This window comes from Oncorhynchus keta, chromosome 35, assembly GCF_023373465.1.
Source record: "Oncorhynchus keta strain PuntledgeMale-10-30-2019 chromosome 35, Oket_V2, whole genome shotgun sequence".
Taxonomy (NCBI): Eukaryota; Metazoa; Chordata; class Actinopteri; order Salmoniformes; family Salmonidae; genus Oncorhynchus; species Oncorhynchus keta.
Genome location: NC_068455.1, coordinates 59,498,258 through 59,514,683, shown reverse-complemented (window position 1 = coordinate 59,514,683; position 16,426 = coordinate 59,498,258).

The following is a 16,426-nucleotide window of genomic DNA, read 5'->3' as shown; positions in this document are numbered from 1 at the left end:
CCATGTGGCCGAGGCAGCAGTGATGTTCGGGTGATGTAGCCGTGTCATGACATCATCGTCATAACTAATCAGTCCTCACATCACTGAGGGATTGGAGTGACGAAGATGGGTTTTCTGCCTCTCGGAACAAGAGAGGGTGAATTTCACGCTAGGTTAATAGTAGCAAATTGTATGCCACTTTCATTTAAGGTAATTTGTTCTTCATAATAGCCAACTATCTAGATGTTTTGACAGGTTTTAAAGCTAATCATGCAGTGACTTTCATATCTTACTTCAAACTGTGTTGTGGGAGGGTTATAGAGAGCCACAAACCCTCCGAGTTTAGATGATTGATATCAAATTAGCTATTTGCTTACTTGGGAGATTCTCAGAGATTGAATGTTTAGTATTCAATCAATATTTGGTAGACTGGTGCAATATTTTGAAATGTAATTAGCTACATGGCATGGGTAGATATATGTTAAGTGTTTAGGCATGAATAGACTTGATTCAGGTTGTCCAGTGCAATTATCTGCCGGGAGAAAAGCATCAAACAGAATGGCAATTTAGCTTGGGCCGTCACGCTGCCCGGCTACGATTACGTTTATACTCCCTATACATTATCCATGACATTATGACTAGTCATTTCTTTCATGAGAAGTAGCTAGCAGTTCATTTAAAAATCATAATTTCATATATATTTCGCTCTGTTTCTCATACAGTACACCCCCCCCCTTCCTCCCGCTTCTTCTCCTCCTCTTCCCTTACTTCCTCCCACCTCTCATCTTCTCCCCATACACACTCTCCCCTTCTTCCCGCCTCTCTTCCTCCTCTCCCCTTCCTCTCCTCCTCTCCCCGAACACGCATGCAGAAACAGATGGGAATTTCCCAAAGAAATTAAAATCCCACTATTGGCTCAGGTTCAATTGCTTTTTTTCTAAACCTACTGGCACACAAATTGGCAATTGATGACAGCGAGCGTGAACGAGCAACACATTTACCCACGGTGATTCCCTTAAAGAACATAAGAGATGTGTTTGGCCTCATGCGTGTGATATGTTCCTTTGAAAGACCAGAAGACAGGATCATAAAAGCACTCCAAGTGTCAGCCGCAAGTCCTCAAGATAATATTGCTTGGGCTTCACAACCTGACTAAAGAAAGGAGACAGAAAATGAGAAGATACAGAAAGAGGAATGAAAAAGCAGGAAGAATGTCTCTTAATGGTAAAGTGTCCATCAAATATGTGGCTTCGAGTCCAGGCTGAGAACATGTGGAGAAGTCACTTCGCGGGTATTTGCAACGTCCCCCTCGTTCAAGCATTCCTCTTATCTCATGTTAAATAGGCAGGACCATTCATATCATTAAAGATATGAGGTGGTTGGACGATATCTTCCCTCTCTCACCCTGTTCCGTCTCATCAAAGATCCTTCGCCGCGGCAGCAGTGGTAACACTCGTTTTGATGTGGCTCTGGATAGCCCACTGTCCCTCCAGCAATTACAGTTCGGACAGCTCCACAAAGCTTTTTTGGGCAGAAATTAACTTTAATGTGCGTTAATAACAAACTTTTATTACAGCCATAAATACAAATATATATATTTTTGATTAGTTGGTTTAGCCATGGAAAACACAGTAACCTTCCTGCTAGCCATGCTTGGCCTTGACAATGGATGGGCTGGACATGCCGGGAGATGAGTTTGGATTGGTCTGCCATGTAGCACGCTTCTGTCTATAACGTGAGCTGTGTGTTGACCGTCCTTTCTACCACACCGTTTTTTAAGATATAACATTAGCCATTGAGAACTACAAACGTTTTGCTACTTTTCTCAACAACATTGATGCCCTGATCAGTTGGAAAAAGTGATGGGCTGCCTTATGCACACGCCACGGTCTATGTGAACCGGAGTGACTTGACAACGCTGGCCAAACAAGGTGCAGCTACAAACAAAACGGAGTTAAATGGTTCCAGTCTGCTGTGAAGCGTTCATCCATGTATACGGTTAAGAGTCCAACTACATTTTCAGATACAAGATTCTAATTTTGTCAGAAAGTATATATTTTTTGCAAGGAAAGCGTGCTGTTAGTTAGCTAGCAAACATCAGCTTGCTGGCTCGCTAGCTAACTTTACGTGTATGATCTGTGTAGTAAGATTATTTGAACCAGAAATCCATTTGCATGGATAGCTAGCTAACGTTGAACAGCTTGTTTGTTAGCTTTAGCTACCTGCAGATTCATACTACAGCTATGACAATGTTTGTATTGGTAGTAGTATGAGTTGGGATTATGCCGGTTAATTGCTTAGCTAGCTACCTAGCTACATGTCTAAACAAAAAAGACTCCACTTCAGACAGATTATGACATGACCCATCAAATTAGCCAGGTGTGATTACGACCATCTATTGTATTTCATGAACAGGTGTACATGTCTAGACAATAGTGACCAATCCACTTAGCTAGATGTGGCTGGGAGGGTGGTTAGTGCAAATCCTTCACGTGACCCATCAATTTAGACAAGTAATGATAAAACACTTATAAAATATTTTTATCTGGCCACTCTTGTTTTTGATATTTCTACTATGCAAGTAACCATTTCACAGTACCGTTTACACCTTCTGTATCCTGTGCATGTGACAAATAAACATGGATTTGATTTGATTTGATATAGCGTATGCTAAGGTTTAAGAAGATGCTGAATGGGTGTAGACAAAGAAGAGCTCTCCAGTAGTAGTACCAATACATTCCAAGGGCCACTTTCTCAAAAGTGGAGTTACAAGTTGATCAACTTTCAAAGCAGTGACTTTCCCATTGTTCATCATCTTCAGTGTACGATATACCATTTTGTAGCTCTGAGTCTCTACTTTTATCCAATGTAAAAAATCAAATACAAATCAAATGTTGTATCATCAGACCTAATCAAGGCGGTCGGTCACATTAGATTTTTTTTCAACACAAAATGCATTAGATATTCCACCCCGTTCACAGAAATGGCTCACACTTGCTATATAAAGCAAGTAAACAGGCATCGAGGCAAACAGTTACTGTTCCAATGAACGTTAGAATGGACAAAACGAGTGACATAATAGACTTTGAGCGTGGTATGATTGTCAAGGCCAGGCGAGCCGGTTCCAGTATCTCAGAAATGGCCAGCCTGCAGCAATGACATTGCAGGATTTCATCAAATTACTTTCACAGCACAGAGTAAACGGACAGTCCTGGGGGCGTTGAAATGAACGCCCAGGCCTTCTGGGTCTGCTCTATCAGATACTGAACAGATGGCGCTAAAGAGAAAACTGCAATGAACTTGTAAATAAATAATCATGACAGCTACTGGGAGCCTGGGACCTGAACCGGACATCCACCAACAGTCAAAGGACACAGATACACTAGCAAGAACCTTCTCACAGATCTGTTAGGACAAAAAAAAAAACATGGCTTTGTGCCCAATTAGCAAAAACACATTTTTAGTTTCTTCTGCCGTTTGTTTCTCCTGCCGTTAGATGCTATTCTAGTGAGCACTAGCTAGCAAGCTAGCATACCGTTAGCTAGCTTGCTAGCTCGTACGCCAAATCATGTCTTACTGAAGTTACTGGTGAGCTCATCATGCTTGTGACATTATGCTAGCTAGCTATCCCCAGTTAGACAATTTGTTTTCACTTATCGCATATGTGCTTGTTTTCCCCGCGTTTGTGTCACCTGCACACTGCTCGTTCAAGAAATAGAACTTCTGCTAATCAAAACCATGGCAGCATGTGCAGCAGAGGTGATTCTGTTTTACATGCAAAAATGAAATAGGTGTATTTATGCTGTTGTTCAAATGCACAGTTCACTTTATTAATCTTCCCAAAGAAACAACCGGTAATTTGAAAACTTGGGTTAATAATTCTGTCATGCTGCTTTGTTGGCAATATGACCAGCAAAGGCTGGTCTGCGCTGATCAAATCAAATCAAAGTGTATTTGTCATGTGCGACGAATACAATAGGTGTAGTAGACCTTACAGTGAAATGCTTAGTTACTTTCTAACAACCAGTGCAAAAAAAGGTATTAGGTGAACAATAGGTAAGTAAAGAAATAAAAACAACAGTAAAAAAGAGGCTATAACAGTAGCGAGGCTATAACAGTAGCGAGGCTATAATAGTAGCGAGGCTATAACAGTAGCGAGGCTATAACAGTAGCGAGGCTATAACAGTAGCGAGGCTATAACAGTAGCGAGACTATAACAGTAGCGAGACTATAACAGTAGCGAGGCTATAACAGTAGCGAGGCTATAACAGTATCGAGGCTATAACAGTAGCGAGGCTATAACAGTAGCGAGGCTGTATACAGGCACCGGTTAGTTGGGCTGATTGAGGTAGTATGTACATGTAGATATGGTTAAAGTGACTATGCAAATATGATAAACAGAGAGTAGCAGTAGCGGGGTTGGTCAGTGGTGGGTGGCAGGACACAGTGCAGATAGCCCGTTTAGGCAATGGGCGGGAGCACTGGTTGGTCGGCCCAGTTGAGGTAGTATGTACATGAATGTATAGTTAAAGTGACTATGTATATATGACAAACAGAGTAGCAGCAGCGTAAAAGAGGGGTTGGGGGCACACAATGCAAATAGTCTGGGTAATAGTCTGGGTAGCCATTTGATTACCTGTTCAGGAGTCTTAAGGCTTGGGGGTAAAAACTGTTGAGAAGCCTTTTTGTCCTAGACTTGGCACTCCGGTACCGCTTGCCATGCGGTAGTAAAGAGAACAGTCTATGACTGGGGTGGCTGGGGTCTTTGAAAAATTTTAGGGCCTTCCTCTGACACTGCCTGGTGTAGAGGTCCTGGATGGCAGGCAGCTTAGCCCCAGTGATGTACTGGACCTTACACACTACCCTCTGTAGTGCCTTGCGGTCGGAGGCCGAGCAGTTGCCGTACCAGACAGTGATGCAACCAGTCAGGATGCTCTCGATGTTGCAAAAAGATTATGAGGATTGAGGCTTCACTCCTGCACCTACACTCTCTTTAAAAGCCCTCTTTGGTGATTGGATGCCATGATGAGATGAGATGGGGAGATAGGCCCCTGACGGAAAAAGCCAGGCACCAGTGTTTCCTTGCACAACCACCGCTCTGATAAGATCATACTTTGGCTGGTGATGAAGCCCAGGGTCAGCCGGCCAGAAGACAAAACTGAAAGTAGTGTCAAGGGACCAAAAAGAAGAGCGCGACTGCAAAATAATTCAATAAATACAGAATTGTATTCATTAATTTATTAACGCTAGGAGTTTCCATAGAGTACAATATGATATAGATGTATTGATATGTGATTGAATAACTGTCTCTTTTGATAACATCACGTCTCTTCAATCAACTTGATATTAAATGCAAAAAAAAATGAATGATGTATGATCTGTGGCATGAGACCTATGTGTTAATGCGTTCTAAGACACGAGTGCATTCTTTTCTAAAAAAGATGGGGGTAAAAATGATTGGCACCCCTGTTTTTCAATAATCCAGCACCCTCCCCTTGTGAGGATAATGACACTGAGCCTTTTCTAAAATGTTTCATGAGATTGGAGAACGCATTGTGAGGGATCTTAGACCATACCTCCATATAGAATCTTTCCAGATCATTGATATCCTCTGTCCGTGCTTATGGTCTCCCCTCTGGTCTCCCCATAGTGGAGTGGACTGCCCATGCACTGCCCATAGTACCGGTTCCAGTCCAAGTGTCAATGCGGTTTAGCAAACTCCAGGCGGTGCTATTGTCAGACGACATGAAACCAGAAGCATTTACAGAAAAATACCTCATACCTACTGTAAAGTTTGGTGGTGGACCTTTGATGTTAGGAGGCTATTGGTCTTCTACTGGTACTGGGGAAATCTTTTTCTCTGAGCAACTGTATTAGTAGAAAGCATACAATAAAGCTCATTATTTGTATTACGTATTTTATACAGTCGTTTTTGCTCATCTTTATCAAGGATGCCTATAATTTTGGACCTGACGGTACATCCTCTGTAGTACAAAACGATCACTGTTTTCCCTGGCGTGTTCATCTGATATCAAAGTGAGTTGTCTATTTGTAATTAACATTGCCCTTAAGAACCACCGTCTCTGCACCGATGCTCATTTCATTGCTCATCTCTGTGTAGTTCTCAGAATATCGTCTGTCTTTTAATATCTTGTTACTCCGTAATAGTTCTTCCATCTTCGACATCAAGGAGATAGGGACACTTCTGAAGATGTCTTTTTTTTAAATTAATTTCATACTTTATTAGCCACACTGGCAGCATATCTTTGCATATCTAGGGGTCTGAGTCATAGGCACTTCGTTGTCACATAGCTGGAGCCTTGAAAAGGACTAAAATACAAAGGGACTGTGACTTTGTGTACATTAAGTAGAAGTATAAATTTGTCCACAGCCGGGGAGCAATTGACAGCATTTTCATCATGGGTGAGAGAAAATAAAAAAACAGGCAGTGTGTATATACAGTATATCTGAGATTTGTTCTCCTAATCCCAGGAATTCCTCTGTCATCAATTCCGCACTCAGGCTTTAATGTAGCATCAACATCTCAATTACGCCTAATGGTTGGATTAGGTATTTATGTATGTGCATTATGTGGTGAACCGAGTGAATTGATGTGGAGCACTAGTGATGAAATGGCTCGTTTCCTTGGGACCGGTCTCGGGAGTGCCCGAGGTGCAGATGAAGCTGCAGGTAATGTTGGCCCCGATTTAAAATGGCCCGAGTTCAACTTTAGAAGTGAGTGAGTCGGAAAAGTCGGCAAGCTCTGCATTTCTGCACCTTACCAAAGCTCAGGCATTTCTAAGACTAGTTATGTATCTTCCTGCAGGGTTTTGTTGAAATCGCAGAGCAGCGTGCAGATAAAGGGATGTTACTTCTCTTTCGTGTGAGTTTTCTTGCATTGCACTTCACTCCAAAACTAGTGTAGCACATGCTGTTGATTCTGCCCGAGTGCTCTGTCTCAGTTAGTTTAGACAGCCCAACTGTAACACTGGGCGAAAAGGGTCCATATCAGGGGATATCTAAACGAAACGTTTTTTATATTCTGGAGAATACAGACCATTTCCAATGCACATTTGGAGTTTTGTGGATATGCACCAGCTGAATCCAGCTGTGTCTTTTAGACATATATAATATTGGGATTACTCCAAATATCACACGTGGACATTTCCTATGGCCGTATAAGGACTCCTTCAATATCCCGAGATATGTGACATCCTATTTTCAGGTTTTTTCTCTCTTCCTGTTGACAAATACTGACTGTATACAATCACATATGTGTTTTCTCAGCACATTCAAGATAATAAGCTGCTGTATATTGATTCCAGATATTCTCTTCTTGGCTGAAGTCCATATCTGGATCTTGATATGCTTTTTCATATGCTGAAAATAAGGACGATTTCTGATGCATTTCTGAGTTTTCAGCACATGCGCAATCATTTGTACAGTCATTTTTAGGACTCCCTCCGGATAACATACATGGTATGGGCAGATATGGACTCGTTAGATATCTTAAGATAGGCCTATGTGGACATCTTCTTTTCTCTATATGTTGACAAATACTGACAGTAGGCCTGTTTTCTCTAGTGTTGAGCGATTCATGCTTTTTGAGGTCGGTTCGGTTTCGGTTCAATTATTTTAAGAATATCACTGTTTCCGATTTCGCAAATTATTTGAAAACATTAAATGCAGTATGCATTATGCGGGTTGAATGCTGTAACAACACAATAAAACATTTAATAAAAGTTCCATGAAGGTCGTGACTGTCCGTTACTGCTTATTACTTTAACATTAAGTACTATTTGACTTTATTAAAATATTTCAGTTGTGTATATTACATTTGTTTTATTTGCAGACTTTATTTAATTCCAAGTCATCATCTCATCTCTATAGAGCTGCTGCCTATGATGTCTAACAAAATCACTATTTTAGTAGTTCTTCAACGTAAATAAGGCATACTTTTATGCCTGCTGAAGACCAACTATCGATCACTTAGATCATGTATTTCCAGGTAGAGATACCTCACAAAGCAACTGCTCTCTATTCCGCTCGATCGCCCATTCTTCTGTTTCTACTCTCCCTCTCTTTGTCTGCTCTACAAAGACCAGACAAGTAGGCACACGTTTTTTTATGTAGAACATTGGCTTGTTGGAAAGTATACATTGCAGAGTTCGGGCTTGATCTGATAAATCTCTAGAGAAACTGAGCATTGAGCCCAATTAGTTGTTTAAAAAACAAAAAATAACAGACATTTTGGTTAATCGTTCATTTTCTCATCACAACAATGCATATGCTCTTGGTTGAGGTCCATATCAGGATCTTGATAAATGGCTTCCAACTTTTGAAAATAGCTTAGAGTGAGATTTCCTATCGTGAATGGCAATGCTCCACCACTAGCCAGGGGGACAACTTGGTTTGAAGTTACTTTGAAATTATTTGGCCATGAAATTTAGAGTATGCTAACTGGAGGACATTGAATTACATTGGTTTTTGGTTAGAAGATGTTAACATTAACAGTTGGTGGCAGCAGCTAACCATAGGATGGATTGCAGATTCTCCTTGTTCATAAGAAACCAACATGTAAATATGGTATTCATTTGGGTGAACTGTCCCTTTAAAATAGGACCATAGAAAATCCTGCCTAGAGGAAGCTCTCCAAGAGGGTTGGTCGCCCACAACTGATATATGTTTCCAAATACTGGGTGTTTGAATATGTTCATCGGACAAATTACACGACATTCAAGAAAAATCTAATATATATCAATCTTTAGTTGGTTGAGGCTGATTTGCAAAACCTTGCCATCATCTTACTTAGATTTTCTGCATTTATGCCTACCGTTTCTACCTAGCAGCTTGTGCTGACGAAACATGATATTTGAGGCAAGTGGCATTTCAATAATAGCCTAATCTCATTTTATGATTTAGCCTATATTCAACATACAGTACTAGTCAAAAGTTTGGACACATTTTTGAAACAGGAATAGTAGCAATGTGCTTTGAAAATAGCAACCTGGATTAAATATGACGATGTTTGCCTTTCCGTGCCTTGTATAGCCTGCTACTGAACATGGTGCAAATGTATACTCAGATATGTCACCTTCACATGAAGATCCACAACGATTTCCGGCGCCTGAACAGGTCAAATAATTTGGGCGCTGGACATTTCATGAGGTGGATTTAGCCCATTTTCGATCAGACATAGATGGATAAATATTCAAATATCTACGATTCACATATCATGTAAAAATATCTATTGAAATCATGCATTTCTGGGGGGAAACGGATACAAATATGATCAGGTAGACTCCAGGTACTGTACGATACATTTCTGAAAAATATGCTTAAAAACATGCTTAAGTACCTTAAGTGCCTTCAAAAAGTTTTCACACACTTGCCCTTTTCCACATTTTGTTGTGTGCACAAGGTACGATTGAAATTGATTTAACTGTCATTTTTTGTCAACGATATACACAAACTACTCTGTAAAAAGGTCTAACATTTGTAAAAAATAAAGCACAATGTACACTACCGTTCAAAAGTTTGGGGTCATCTAGAAATGTCCTTGTTTTTGAAAGAAAAGCCCATTAAAATGACACCAAATTATTCAGAAATACAGTATAGATATTGCTAATGTTGTAAATGACTATTGTAGCTGGAAACTGCAGATTTTTTTAAAGGAATATCTACATAAGCGTACAGAGGCCCATTATCAGCAACCATCACTCCTGTGTTCCAATGGCACGTTGTGTTAGCTAATCCAAGTTTCTCATAAAAAGCTAATTTACCATTAGAAAACCTTTTTGCAATTATGGTAGAACAGCCGAAAACTGTTGTACTGATTAAAGAAGCAATAAAACTGGCCTTCTTTAGACCTGTTGAGTATCTGGAGCATCAGCATTTGTGGGTTAGATTACAGGCTCAAAATGGCCAGAAACAAATAGTTTTCTTCTGAAACTCCTCAGTCTATTCTTGTTCTGAGAAATTAAGGCTATTCCAGGCAAGAAATGGCCAAGAAACTGAAGATCTTGTACAACGCTGTGCACTACTCCCTTCACAGAACAGCACAAACTGGCTATAACCAGAATAGAAAGAGGAGTGGGAGGACCCGTTGCACAACTGAGCAAGAGGACAAGTACATTGGAGTGTCTAGTTTGAGAAGCAGACGCCTCACTGGCAGCTTCATTAAATAGTACCGCAAAACACCAGTCTCAATATCAACCGTGAAGAGGCGACTCCGTGATGCTGGCCATTCATGCAGAGTTGCAAAGAAAAATCCATATCTCAGACTGGCCAATAAAAAACTAAAAGATTAAGATGGGCAAAAGAATACAGACACTGGACAGAGGAACTCTGCCTAGAAGGCCAGCAACCCAGAGACGCCTCTTCACTGTCAGACGGGCCTCTGTACACCTATGTAGATATTCCATTAAAAATTAGACGTTTCCAGCTACAATAGTCATTTACAACATTAACGATGTCTACACTGTATTTCTGATCAATTTTATTTGATTTTAATGGACAAAAAAATGGATTTTCTTTCAAAAAGAAGGACATTTCTAAGTGACCCCAAACTTTTGAAGGGTGGTGTATATTGATTACATAAGTATTCAACCCCAAGTCATTTCATGTTATAATCACCTTTGGCAGCAATTACATCTGTCTTTCTGGTTAAGTCTCTATGAGCTTTGCACACCTGGATTGTACAATGTTTGCACATGTTTCTTGAAAAAGCTCTTTCAAGTCTTGGCATAGATTTTCAAGCCAATTTAAGTCAAAACTGTAACTAGGCTACTCAGGAATAGTCAACGTCGTCTTGGTAAGCAACTCCAGTGCATATTTAGCCTTGTGTTTTAGGTTATTGTCCTGCTGAAAGGTGAATTTGTCTTTCAATGTCTGTTGGAAAGCAGACAACCATGTTTTCCTCTAGGATTTTGCCTGTGCTTTGCTCTACTCAGTTTATTTATATATATTTTTTAAAAACTCTAGTCCTTGCCGATGACAAGCATACCCATAACCTAATGCAGCCACCACCATGCTTGAAGAAATTAAGAGTGGCACTCAGTGATGTGTTGTATTTGCCCCAAATATAATGCTTTGCATTCAGGAAATTAAAATAAATTCTCTGCAATATGTTTTGCATTTTAACTTTAGTGCCATTTTGCAAACAGGATGCATGTTTTGGAATAAAAAGAATTCTGTACAGGCTTCCTTCTTTTCACGCAGTCATTTATGTTAGTATTGTGGAGTCCCTACAATGTTGATCCAGACAGATTTTTCCTATCACAGCCATTAAACTCTGTAACTGTTTTAAAGTCACCACTGGCCTCATGGTGAAATCCCTGAGCGGTTTCCTTCCTCTCCGGCAAGTGAGTTAGGAAGGACACCTGTATATTTGTAGACACACCATCAAAAGTGTAATTAATAACTGCACCATGGTCAAAGGGATATTCAATGTCTGCTTTTTTTACCCATCTACCTCCCTTGTCTTTGTGTTTGAATCTGTGTTTGAAATTCACTGCTTGACTGAGGGACCTTACAGATAATTGTTTGTGTGGGGTACAGAGATGCGGTAAACATTTTTAAAAATCATGTAAAACACCATTATTTCACACAGAGTGAGTCCCTGCAACGTATTATGTGACTTGTTAAGCACATTTCTACTCCTAAACTTATTTAGGCTTGCCATAACAAAGTGGTTGAATACTTATTGACCCAAGACATTTCAGTGTTTTATTTTCAATTCATTTGTAAAAAAAAAAAAAAAAAAAAATCTACAAACATAATTCCACTTTGTCATTTAAAAAAAAATATATTTCACCTTTATTTAACCAGGTAGGCTAGTTGAGAACAAGTTCTCATTTGCCACTGCGACCTGGCCAAGATAAAGCATAGCAGTGTGAACAGACAACACAGAGTTACACATGGAGTAAACAATTAACAAGTCAATAACACAGTAGAAAAAAAGAGAGTCTATATACATTGAGTGCAAAAGGCTTGAGGAGGTTGGCGAATAATTACAATTTTGCAGATTAACACTGGAGTGATAAATGATCAGATGGTCATGTACAGGTAGAGATATTGGGGTGCAAAAGAGCAGAAAAGTAAATAAATATAAACAGTATGGGGATGAGGTAGGTCAAATTGGGTGGGCTATTTACCGATAGACTATTATAGGGTATTATAGGGTTTGTGTGTAGACCCGTGACACAAAATCTCAATTTAATCCATTTTAGATTCAGGCTATAACACAACAAAATGTGGAAAAAGTCGATGTGTGTGAATACTCACTGTATGTCAGCATGTTGTCACATACCCTTTCCAGAGTTAGAACATTCTACAAATATGCAAGCAGGTGCATGCGGATCAGGTGCGTTTCTTGAACGTATCTCACCCCTGATATCTCTCCTGGCTCATACGGTAGCAGGGACATTTCGGAGGTCTGGATTGAATGCATATAGAAACTGTCCCATTACGGAGAATATCCTAGCTCCTTATATGAAAATAAGGATATGTATCTGGAGCATGTCTTCTCCTTATATATAATCAAGTTTCAGATATCCGGAAATATATAGATATCCACTCATATTGACCCTTTTGACAAAACGTCTCTCCATGCATAATCATTGTTTACCATTACTCCTTTGATAGACGAGCCACTGTACTGTTGTATATTATTACAGCTCTTGGAGTCACTGTCATAATGGACCACGGGTTTCAAAATATAAATAGTAAAGTAAAGTAGGGGAGAGTGGGGTACGTTAACACAAAGGAGTAAGTTGAGGCAACCTTGTTTCTAGGAAACCATACACAAAATGTATAATTTCACCAAGAGACCACTTATTTTATTCAAGCTATAATTGAACCTTTATTTAACTAGGCAAGTCAGTTAAGAACAAATTCTTATTTACAATGACGGCCTACCCTGGCCAAACCCTAAACCGGACGGCGCTGGGCCAATTGTGCGCCGCCCTATGGGACTCCCTATCACGGCCGGTTGCGATACAGCCTGGAATCAAAGCAAGGTCTGTAGTGACACCTCTAGCTCTGAGATGCAGTGCCTTAGACCGGTGCGCCAGTCGGGAGCAGAATTCATGTTTACATGAATTCTGATTATTTCCAGGGATACACAACATCCTGAAATATATGTATATATCTTAGAAAGAATACTATATTTCCCTTGATGGAGTGATGCCGAATGTAAAAAATTCTCAACTAAAGATACACAAATAAACTACTAGTACTACTTCAAAGTATTTTTAGGAAGGGATACTTTGGGATTTTGACAGTGAGGTCCTTTATGTACTTGCCCACAGTCAGATGAACTCGTGGACACCATTTTTATGTCTCTGTGTGCAGTTTGAAGGAAGTTGATAACTAGCGCTAGCACAATTGTTAACTAGCATTAGCGCAGTGACTGGAAGTCTATGGGTATCTGCTCGCAGTCATTGCGCTAACACTAGTTAGCATTGGCTCGCAAAACTACTGTACCTCTAACTTCCTTCATACTGGACACAGAGACATAATAATGGTATTCACGTACTTTGCCATAATGCCCACTGCACTGCTGACCGATGACAGCCTTCTTCTGGACGTTTTTTCATTACTTGAAGAATCCATATTGAAATATTATGAAGGATTTGGAATGTTTCGACCCTCTGACATAGGAAAAGGAAGGTCTTTGCACCAGAGGCTGGAAAGGGATGGCGGTTTGTGTTTCGGAGGGCCTTTCAGTGTAGACACATCCTCATTATGTGCCAAGAACAAAGACATGTCCAGTGACATGCTTAAAGGTCACACTCTGGGAATAGACTGAACACAAACACATTACTCATGCTTTAGGCCTAACGCATCACTCTCATTCAGTCGTTCAGAGTAGTCATGGTTATAGCACCAGGCAGCGATGCCACCCTGACCTGTCTGGCTAAATGCCACGAAGAGGCCGGCCAGTCAAAGAAAGACATTTTCAGACTTCAGACCCAAATTGCCTCAAAACTAAACGCCATGGGCGGAAAGAGAGATGGAAGTGTCACATGGTCAGGGAAATGAAACAAGTGTTCTGGAAAAAGAGGGGATGTGTGGATGTAACCCTATTAATTTGTATCATTCCGGGTGGGGAACGTTATCATTTCAATTCCAGTAATTAAAACATAACTCGTGCACGGCGAGGAGTTTCTATTTTTTTTTGTGTTGCTGTCACACAGGGCAGGGTCTCCAAAGCATCAGAACATTACAAACCAATTTCCCTGTATCAGCTTATATTCTCATTTGATTCTGTCGCAATGCTGATGGGAGTTGGAACAAGGTCTCAGTACACAGAAATCTAAATAACGTTATGACGCCTGGCGCAAACCTCATTTATAATCCAATGCCTCGGCTGAATTCGATTAGGATTTTTTTTCTTCCCTTCCTTTATTCAGGGCAAAATAAGGAAAATGGAGATAATAAAAACAACATCAACATACATTTTCTGGGTGGTTGCAATGCCTCCATCACAATGCTTGCAAGTGCACAAAAGCTAGCCGAGGACATGCTAATTATATCAACATGCTCCTTTTCTGTGAGAGTAACCAAATACCTACTGTAGTGTACATTGGCTGGGCCAATGTTATGCACTTGATTACCAAGTGGCTAATCACTGCATTGTTAAAGTCAATGTCTAGTGTTTCCAGATTTCTATGAAATAGGCAATGCGAGTGAAATAGTTTTCCTTACAAAAAAAAATGGTCATTAAGTATATTCAAAATCAGCTTTTCTGTGTTTGAATGGTGTGGGCGTATACCGGTCAATTAAAAATAATCAGGCGAGTTGACCACTGATTGGCCAGCTCAGTTTGTGGTGTTTTTTCTTCAGTTTATGTGTTGGACAAATCCACAAGAGTATTTGGGCATGAGTAAACAGAATATGAACTTTGGGATTGTCACTGGACACTTGAAAATATTACAACTTAATAAGATTAGGCAGAGCAACATGGCCACATGAAAGCATTGAAGTAAACCAGATCAAATGAGGTCTTTCCCTGGCTTTCTATTCCCTGTGACACATGAGTCAAACGAAAAGCCGAACAGAAATGAATTTATTCTCCTGTCAAGCCAAACGTGTGATCACAAGCACCTTTTCAGATAAGAAGTAATGGAGCCCACTTGCATGCAAGCTCAACATAGTTGCATCACGATAGCCGAGACAGCATTTCAAGGAATTTTTGTATTAATTTTTTTACGCTCCAACGATATACTGTATTTTTTTTTTTAAATCGCTCTTATGTCTTAACTTAGCTTCAAAACATATTCAGTGTGGCAAAATGTAACTGAGGTAAAGTCAGAGTGGTGATTTAGGGACTGAGGTGTCTGCCCTGAGTGACAAACAGATGAGTGACCTCTCGCTGTCCCGGGCAACAATGCAAAGGGATAACTCGTGAAGCACAAAACCCTGCACGTGAGAGAGGGCTACTGATGCCAACTGCTCGGTGGTTCGTGGTGGGAAAAGTACCCAATCGTCATACTTGAGTAAAAGTAAAAGATACCATAAAAGAAAATGACTCAGACACAATTTACAGTTTAGTGAGTCCGCCAGATCAGAGGCAGTAGGGAAGACCAGGAATGTTGTTTTGGGTGTCAGAGAAAATGTAAGGAGTAAAAAGTACATTATTTTCTTTAGGAATGTAGTGGAGTAAAAGTAAAAGTAGTCAAAAATGTTAAAGTATTTTTACTTAAGTACCTTACACCACTGTCTGTCAGTGGTCATATGCCTGCATACATGCATATGACACACACACACACACACACACACACACACACACACACACACACACACACACACACACACACACACACACACACACACACACACACACACACACACACACACACACACACACACACACACACACACACACACACACACACACACGATAAAGCAGCACCCTCATACAGGCCCACTTATGGAAGAATCCTTATTTCTACCTTAAGCAGTACACATACAGCATTATAGAGACAAAGATCATTTTGTTATATGTTTATGCGCATGTGTTTACACATTGTATCCAAATCCTTCAGTTGTTGGTTTCTCTGATCAGGTAAGTCCTTTGCCTTACCCTTACAAAACACCAGCTATTACAGGGCTCCAGACTCCAGACCATTTAGTCACATTTTGTGACCCTTTGACTTGGCTGTGCAAGTAAAACATTTCATTGCTGTCACCGATGCGAGCTGCACAAGCTACCTGGTCACCTCACCACGTCCTATTTTTTTTAGTGGAGTAAAGTTCATTATCATCATGATTTCTTGTTATGAAAGTGTCGGCCCCTGCCGCTTCGCCTGTTTCGCCGGGGTCGGCTGCTGTACTGAGCGAGCCTCTCTCCCCGCACATGTGCCCCCCAAAAAAACGCATTATGATTGTAGAACATTTCAAAATGCAATTGTGGGGGGAAAATACAACTTTTGAAGCCACTACT